Here is a 9,714-nt window from a genome sequence, read left to right on the forward strand (position 1 = left end):
CTGCTGGGGATGATGAGTTCAGCTTTGTGGTCAACCGTGATGTCGGTTGCCACTTGTGTGTATATCGGAGGGTCGAAGTTGGTGGTGTCCTTTCAGGTTGCTTGTGGCTGTCTGTGAATCACAGTTTGGTTTGGTTCAAATGCTTTCTGCAAATTAGTCCATTTGCAAGTTTGACTTCAAACACCCTACTCCCTTTTTGGCTACGATAATGCCAGCAAGCCATTTTGGATCATGTCCATAGTTGAGTACAAATACAGGGTTACTGACTTCAATATCGCATGACAAATTTGCACGATCATGGTACATGCTTTGTTGATGCCGCCTGCCCTTGACATGATCATGGAGATCAGGGTGGACTAGAGAGAGCCTTGTTTTGAGTGACTTTTTCATGAGCAGTTTGGCAGGGGGAACCCTGGTGAGCGAGTGGGGTCTTGTGCGGTAGCTGAGCAGGACTCGGGACGGGCGGATCTGCAGGGAGCCTTCCGACACGCGTTTCAAGTTTTGCTTGATGATTTGGACTGCCCGTTCTGCCTGGCCGTTAGATGCGGGCTTGAACGGGGCAGATGTGATGTGCTTGATCCCATTGCGGGTCATGAATTCCTTGAATTCAGCGCTGGTGAAGCACGGCCCATTGTCGCTGACAAGGACATCAGGCAGGCCGTGCACGGCAAACATGGCTCGTAGACTTTCCATGGTGGCAATGGACGTGCTTACAGACATTGTTACGTACTCAAACCATTTTGAATAAGCATCCACAACAACCAAAAACATTTTGCCTAGAAATGGGCCAGCGAAGTCAACGTGGATCCTAGACCACGGTTTGGAGGGCCATGACCACAAACAGCGGTGCCTCCCTGGGTGCATTGCTCAGTTGAGAGCAAGTGTTGCATTGGTACACGCAAGACTCCAAATCTGAGTCGATGCCGGGACACCACACATGGGATCTGGCTATAACTTTCATCATTACTATGCCGGGGTGGGTACTGTGTAGGTCGAGTATTAACGTTTCCCTACCTTTCTTAGGCAAAATCATATGATTACCCCACAAAAGACAGTCCGCCTGTATGGACATTTCGTCTTTGTGCCGCTCGAACGCCTTGATCTCTTCATGCATCTCCGCTGGGATGCTGGACCAGCTCCCATGGAGGACACAGTTTTTTACAAGGGACAGTAAAGGATCCTGGCTGGTCCAGGTCCTGATCTGGCGGGCCTTAACGAGTGACTTTTCGTTTTCAAATGCATCCATCACCAAGAGCAAGTCTGCAGGCTGTGCCATTTCCACCCCGGTGGTGGGCAATGGTAGCCGACTGAGAGCATCAGTGCAGTCCTCTGTGCCTGGCCTGTGGTGAATTACATAATTATATGCAGACAGCGTGAGTGCCCATCTTTGGATGCGAGCAGAGGCATTGGTATTAATACCTTTGCTCTCTGAGAATAGGAATAGGAGCGGCTTATGGTCAGTTTCTAACTCGAACTTAAGCCCAATCAGATACTAGTACATTTTTTCACCCCGTAAACAGGGCTTCTTTTTCAATCATGCTGTAGGCCCTTTTAGCCTTGGACAAACTCCTGGATGCATAAGCGACCGGTTGCAATGTTCCCGATTCATTTGCTTGTTGTAACACACACCCGACCTGTACAAAGACGCATCATAAGCTAGCACTAAACGTTTACATGGGTCATACAGAACAAGCAGCTTGTTGGAACATAACAGATTTCTGGCTTTCTCAAAAGCAGTCTCTTCTGATTTCCCCCATACCCAGTCATCTCCCTTGCGTGGCAACACATGTAGGGGTTCCAGCAAGGTGCTTAACCCGGGTAGGAAATTACCAAAATAATTGAGGAGTCCCAGGAACGACCGCAGCTCCGTCACATTCTGTGGTCTCGGCGCGTTCTTGATGGCCTCCGTCTTGGCGTCGGTGGGTCCGCTGCCGTCTGCCGCAATTCTTCTCCCTAAGAACTCAACCTCTGGCGCTAGGAAAACACACTTCGAGCGTTTCAACCTGAGTCCCACACGATCTAGCCGACTTAGAACCTTTTCCAGGTTCTGCAAGTGTTCGATGGTATCCCGACCTGTGATCAGTATGTCGTCCTGGAAAACCACGGTGCGCGGAACCGACTTTAGCAGACTCTCCATGTTCCTTTGAAAGATAGCCGCAGCCAATCAAATCCCAAACGGGCATCTATTGTAGATGAACAGTGTGTGTTGATGCAGGTGAGGCATTTCGAAGATTCCGCCAGCTCCTGCGTCATGTAGGCCGAGGTCAGGTCTAACTTGGTGAATGTCTTCCCTCCTGTCAGCGTCGCAAATAGGTCATCTGCCTTGGTTAGCGGATACTGGTTCTGCAGAAAAAAGTTAAACATTACTTTATAGTGCCCACAAATTCTGACCGTGCCATCGCCCTTGAGAACCGGAACAATCGGACTGGCCCAGTTGTTGAACTCAACCGGTGTGATGATGCCCTCTTGTTGCAGCCTGTCCAGCTCGATTTCCACTTTCTCTCGCATCATGTATGGCACCGCACGTGCCTTGTGGTGGATGGGTCGTGTATCAGGATCTGCACCTTCGCCCCAGAGAAATTTCCGATGCCTGGCTCAAACAACGACGCAAACTTGCTCAAAACCTGGGTACATGAGACGTCGTCGACGGACAAAAGCGCTCGGATGTCGTTCCAGTTCCAGCGGATTATCCCCAGCCAGCTTCTGCTGAACAGTGTGGGGCCATCTCCTGGTACAATCCGTAGTGGTAGTTCATGCACCGCTCCATCATAGGAGACTTTTACTGCTGCACTGCCAATTACAGGGATCAGCTCTTTAGTTTAAGTTCACAGCTTGGAATGAATAGGGCTCAGCTTGGGCCTTTGTGCCTTGTTGCACCACAGCCTCTCGAAGGCCATTTTTCTCATGATAGGCTGACTCGCACCCGTGTCCAATTCCATGGATACTGGAATTCCGTTCAGTTCAACTTTTAACATGATCGGTGGACATTTCGTGGTGAAGGTGTGTATTCCATATACTTCTGCCCCTCGGTTCGAGTCTCTAGTTCAATTTGATCCACCATGGATCAGTCTTCCTCTGCAACGTGGTGGTTTGCAGGGTTTGCAGTTCATCTGCACATTTGCTGGATGTGTCCCATTGTTCCATAGCCTTTGCACACATAGCGTTTGAAGCGGCATTTTTGGGCTCGATGATCACCTCCGCAGCGGCAACAAGGTGTTAACTGCCTCGCATTCACACTTGATGGCAGACTCTGAGTTATCTGAGAGCGTGCAGTTGCAGGCGTGTACGTTCTGCCATATCCATTCCTGCCTGAAAATGACATTACTTTGTGTACAGTATTTGCTGATGCATCTTTATGCTGTGAAATTTGTTTGGTGTTATCGCTGGTGGACATAAATGCCTGGGCTGTCATTATGGCTTTGCTCAGGTTCGGTGTTTCAACAGTCAATAGTTTGCGAAGGATAACCTCATGGCCAATGCCAAGCACAAAAAAGTCTCTTAGCATTTGCTCCAGAAATCCATCGAATTCGCAATGTCCTGCAAGGCGCCTTAGTTCGGCGATGTAGCTCGCCACTTCCTGGCCTTCAGACCGTTAACATGTATAAAATCGATACCTTGCCATCAGAACATTCTCCTTCAGATTTAGGTGCTCCCGGACCAGCGTACACAGTTCTTCATATGATTTGGTTGTTGGTTTCACTGGAGCAAGAAGACTCTTCATGAGGCCATAGGTTGTTGTCCCGCAGACGGTGAGGAGGATCGCCCGTCGTTTGGCAGCGTTCTCATTCCCTTCCAGCTCATTGGCCATGAAGTATTGGTCGATTCGCTCCATGAAGGCTTTCCAATCGTCACCTTCTGAGAATTTGTCCAGGATACCAACGGTTCTTTGCATTTTTGCGTGATGGTCCATTATCTATTACTCGTCGCCAGTTGTTATTGTTCAAATAAAGCAATGTGACTGAGTACTGTAGACTTGAGTAAGTGTGAATTTAGTCTCTTTATTCTGACTTCAGCGTGCTGGCACAGCATGGGAGGTCTGCTTATATGCAGTGCTCCCAAGGGATGCTGGGATGCCTTGGAACTCCAACAGATGCGCCCTCTGGTGGTGGTAGAATGCTGGTTACAAGGTGTTGCATACATAACATAGATTGTATACAATTGGACCATTGTGGACTCACCCACTCATAGATAAACTGCCAAGTGGCAGTGAACTTTGGAATTATCTTACATCCCTCAACTACTACCCCTCATACAGCCGTGTCACTAGGAAACCAATTGAAAGCTAAAGACTTTTTAGTCACCCCGATCCCGCCACAATTTCCCACCTTTAAAACATGGGGAGACAATGTGGACCCCTTCAGCTCCATAAATGCTCCTTTAAATCTAAACGCTATATATTTTTCCTATTTTTTCATAGCTATAATGTATTTGCTTCATGGGTTCTTTGCTTCAGAACTCATAGCAACACATTGCTATTAAGAACTAGTTGGTTTATTAGCAAAGGTTTAACAATGACACTACACATTACATCGTGGGTCACACCGACCTGTGTGAGAACACCACCGTAGGTCGGGGCTATAAATTCAGCTGGAGGTCCGGGCCCTGGAACATCGTGGGTGAAGGTGCGGTGAATGAGGGTATGAGGCCCAGAAGAGCCGAGGGCCCAGAGGCAGCACGAGCCAGCCCACACTGCAATATGTGTGCGCACTAGGACCATGCAGCAGAGCAGGTCTCCATTCGTTCTGGTTAATCCTTGCCACTGGATAAAGGCCTAGCTCTGTCAAGCCAGTGTGGTGGCTGGTGTGCAACGGTCACCACACGTTAAAAAAATCCACGCACAGGCATCTTCCACCCCCTCAACTGGAGTTCAGGACTGGAACATCTGGTCCTTCATTGAAACATCTGTGAACTCTCATGGAAGCAAGTCATCCTCGTTCGAGGGACTGCCTATGAAATGAAATATTACCAGTTCATCCACCAGACTGACAACGACCTGCCTCATCATGGATGACCTGGACCCAACTTGTCATGTATGTAACCTCTATGTAATACCACTGCAATATTGTATATACTTAAGCAATGCACACCTTGACCACAGGGGGTGAACTTGTGGGAGACACTCCTTACCTGGTCATCCAAGTATATAAAGGGAGGTCCCACGCAGAGTCATTACTTCTTGGTCCTGTGAATAAAGGTTCAGGTCATAGAGTGACCTTGTCTATAGAATGTGCCTCATGTGGGTTTTGTGCCATTGAGTAAGGACATTACATTGGCGACGAGAAACGGGAATCAACGACCCATGAGAATGGCCACCGGTAGCACAGAGGAACGGTACTGTGTTGGTGAGGACTGGGACGATTTCATTGGGAGGCTCCAGCAAAGCTTTGTCACGAAAGAATGGCTGGGAGATGCAGTGGCCGACAAGCGAAGGGCTCATCTGCTGACCAGCTGCGGACCTAAGACTTACGCGCTCATGAAGGACCGACTAGCACCTGAAAAGCCGACGGACAAAACCTTTGAAGAGCTCAGCAAACTAATCGGTGAGCACCTCAAACTGGCGAGCAACATACACATGGCCCGGCACAAATTCTATACCCACCGACGTCGTGAAGGACAGAGCATACCGGACTTCGTGGCGAAGCTCCGGCATTTGACAAGCCTCTGTAAGTTCACAGACGCCTGCAGGGGGGAGATGTTAAGGAACTTCTTTATTGAGAGCATCGGTCATGCAGGGATTTTCCGAAAGTTAATTGAGACCAAGGACTTGACTTTGGAAGCGGCGGCGTTGATGGCTCAGACTTTCATGGCCCCGCAGACAGGCAAGGGCAGTTCGACATACCCCAGGCAGCAATAGACCCCAGAGTAGGTTTTCAACAGAGACAATGGCAGGCTGAAAGGACATTTACGCCATCACAGTGGACAATGCGGCCCGGGATGGGGCCATTGACACCCACTAACAGGGTACTCAAGGGCAGTCAAAGGGTCAATCAGCGAGGAATGCCGGGTCATAGCTCCTTTGTTCACAACAATGGGAATTTCAGCTCATGCTGGAGGTGTGGGGGCAAACACTCTGCCAGGACTTGCAGGTTTCAACAGTTTGTCTGCAGAAATTGCAACCTGAGTGGCCATTTAGCTCGAATGTGCAGGAAGCCTGTAACCAGGCTAATTTCGAGGCAGATGGACCAGAAGAGGAGTCTGTGAGACAGGATGACCCTTGGGTCAAATCAATGGACGCTGAAGTTCAGCGGGTTCATGTGACAAACATTCACAGCTCATATACCAAAATGCCACCAATGATGATGAAGATTTTATTAAACTGCATCGCCGTACACATGGAGCTGGACATGGGGGCCAACCAGTCACTCATGAGATTCAACAATTCAAAAAGCTATGGCCACTCAAAGCCAGTAGACCCAAACTAGAACGCATTGAGACACAACTATGGACGTATACCAAAGAAATCATTCCAGTACCAGGCAGTGCAATGTTAGCTGTCACATACAATGGATCAGTGAACCGGCTGCCGCTCTGGATTGTCCCGGGCAATGGTCCCGCACTGTTGGGAAGGAGCTGGTTAGCTGAGATGAACTGGAAATGGGGGGATGTGCACGCAATGTCATTGTGCTCACAAGTCCTACAACAATTTGAGTCACTATTCCAATCTGGCGTCGGGACGTTCAAAGGTACCAAAGCAGTGATACATATCACCCCGGACGCCAGACCAGTGCACCACAAAGCCAGAGCGGTATCGTATGTGATGCGGGAGAAAATTGAGAGCGAATTGGACCGAATTTGCTGAGAGAGGGCATCATCTCGCCCGTTGAATTCAGCAACTGGGCGAGCCCCATCGTTTCTGTCCTAAAAGTGGATGGTTCTGTCAGGATCTGTGGTGACTACAAGGCCACTATCAATCAGGCGTCCCTACAAGACCAATACCCGCTCCCGAGAGCGGAGGATCTTTTCGCCATGCTGGCAGGCGGCAAGCTGTTTACCAAGTTGGATCTCACTTCAGCCTACATGACCCAAGAACTGGCCAACGAATCTAAATTACTGACCACCATATCTACGCACAAGGGACTATTCGTTTACATTTGGTATTCGATCAGCGGCCGCGATTTTTCAAAGAAACATGGAGAGCCTGCTCAAATCCATTCCTGGAACAATTGTATTTCAGGACGACATCTTCATCACAGGTCGTGACACCGAGGAACATCTCCACAACCTGGAGGAGGTGCTACGCCGACTGGACTGGGTAGGCCTGTGACTCAAGAAGTCTAAATGTGAGTTTTTGGCTCCTGAGGTTGAGTTCCTGGTCAGGAGGGTTGCTGCAGATGGGATTCAGCCCACCGAATCCAAAACAGAGGCGATTCAACGAGCGCCCAGGCCCAGCAACACATCGGAGTTGCGTTCATTTCTGGGACTCTTGAACTATTTCGGGAACTTTCTGCCGAACTTAAGCATGTTGTTGGAACCGCTTCACGTGCTCCTGCATAAGGGTTATGATTGGTTTTGGGGGGACTGTCAAGAACGGGCTTTCAATCGGGCGCGGAACCTACTTTGTTCAAATAAGTTATTGACCCTGTACGACCCCTGTAAGAGATTGGTTCTAACATGTGATGCATCGTCCTATGGGGTTGGGTGCGTGTTGCAGCAGAGTAATGTTGAGGGCCAACTACAACCTGTGGCTTATGCTTCCAGGTCGTTCTCTCAAGCAGAACGGGGATATGGGATGGTTGAGAAGGAGGCACTCGCATGTGTCTATGGTATAAAAAAAATGCATCAGTTCCTTTTTGGCAGGAGGTTCGAATTAGAAATGGACCACAAGCCGTTAACATCCCTGTTGTCCGACAGCAAGGCTGTCAATGCCAATGCATCAGCTCGCATACAGCGATGGGCTCTCACGCTGGTTGCTTATGACTACTCCATCCGGCACCGGCCTGGCACCGAAAATTGCGCTGACGCGCTCAGCAGGCTTCCACTGGTCACCACTGAGGGGGCAGCGGAACAAAGCGCTGAGATGGTCATGGCCTTTGATGCCTTTGACAGCGCAGGCTCCCCCATCACAGCCCGCCAGATCAAAATCTGGACAAACAGAGATCCCCTCCTATCTCTGATTAAGAAATGTGTCCTGACTGGGGATTGGGCGCCTGCACACGGAGCATGCCCTGAGGAGGTCAGACCGTTCCACAGGCGGATGGATGAGCTCTCTATCCAAGCTGACTGCCTACTATGGGGCAGCCGGGTAGTCATGCCCCAGAGGAGCAGGGAGGCATTCATCAGGGAACTCCACAGCGAGCAGCCAGGCATCATGCTGATGAAGGCCATTGCCCGGTCACATGTTTGGTGGCCGGGAATTGATTCAGACCTGGAACACTGTGTTCGCAGGTGCACAACATGTGCCCAGCTGGGTAATGCCCCCAGGGAGGCCCCGCTCAGCCCTTGGCCCTGGCCCACCAGACCATGGTCACATATTCATGTAGACTACGCGGGCCCATTCATGGGAAAAATGTTTTTCATTGTGGTAGATGCTTACTTGAAATGGATCGAGTGCATCATTTTGAATTCATGCACAACATCCACCACTGTGGAGAATCTACGTGTGGTCTTTGCAACCCATGGCTTGCCGGACATCCTTGTTAGCGATAATGGCCCATGTTTCACGAGCTACGAATTCCGGGAGTTCAAGTCGGGCAATGACATCAACCTTGTCAGGACAGCACTGTTCAAGCCAGCCTCCAATGGCCAGGCGGAACGTGCGGTCCAAATCATTAAACAAGGCATACTCAGGATTAAGGACCCTCCCTTCAATGCCGCCTATCACGCCTCCTGCTAGCCTATAGGTCCCGACCGCACTCGCTCACAGGGGTCCCGTCTGCTGAGCTACTTATGAAACAAACACTCAAACCTCGGTTGTCCCTCATTCACCTGACCGACATAGTTGAGGGCAAGCGCCAGTCCCAAAACGAGTACCATGACCGAAATTCAAGGGGGAGATGTGTAGAAATAAATGACCCAGTATTTGTCCTCAATCACGCTGTGGGGCCCAAATTGCTTGAGGGTACTGTAATAGACAAAGAGGGGAACATGTTCATCGTGGTTAAACTTAACAATGGGCAGATATGCCGTAAGCATCAGGACCAAGTTAAAAAAAAAGGTTCAGCATGGACACTGAGGAACCCGAGGAAGATCATGAGATGGTATTCACACCACCGCCAGTGAACGAGAACAAGAACATTCAGCAGCATGCACATTCCCTGCGGTCAGCCCGGACAGGCCGGAATCACCACAGGTGACAGACACTCACGCCAAGACTCAACAACCAGAGCCCCAACTGCTGCGCTCCACGAGGGAGCGTAGACCACCTGAAAGACTTAACCTATGATCCCAATAAGACTTTAGGGGAGGAGGGGAGGTGATGTCATGTATGTAACCTTTATGTAACAACACTGCAATACTGTATATACTTAAGCAATGCACACCTTGACCACAGGGGGTGAATTTGTGGGAGACACTCCTTACCTGGTCATCCAGGTATATAAAGGGAGGTCCCATGCAGGGTCATCACTTCTTGGTCCTGTGAATAAAGGTTCAGGTCATAGAGTGACCTTGTCCATAGAATGTGCCTCGTGTGGGTTTTATGCCATTGAGTAAGGACATTACACAACTGGCTGGGGTTTTATTGAGTCTTGTGAACATCACATGACTGGCTAAGCC

Source organism: Pristiophorus japonicus, chromosome 22 (genome assembly GCF_044704955.1).
Source record: "Pristiophorus japonicus isolate sPriJap1 chromosome 22, sPriJap1.hap1, whole genome shotgun sequence".
NCBI classification, from domain to species: domain Eukaryota; kingdom Metazoa; phylum Chordata; class Chondrichthyes; family Pristiophoridae; genus Pristiophorus; species Pristiophorus japonicus.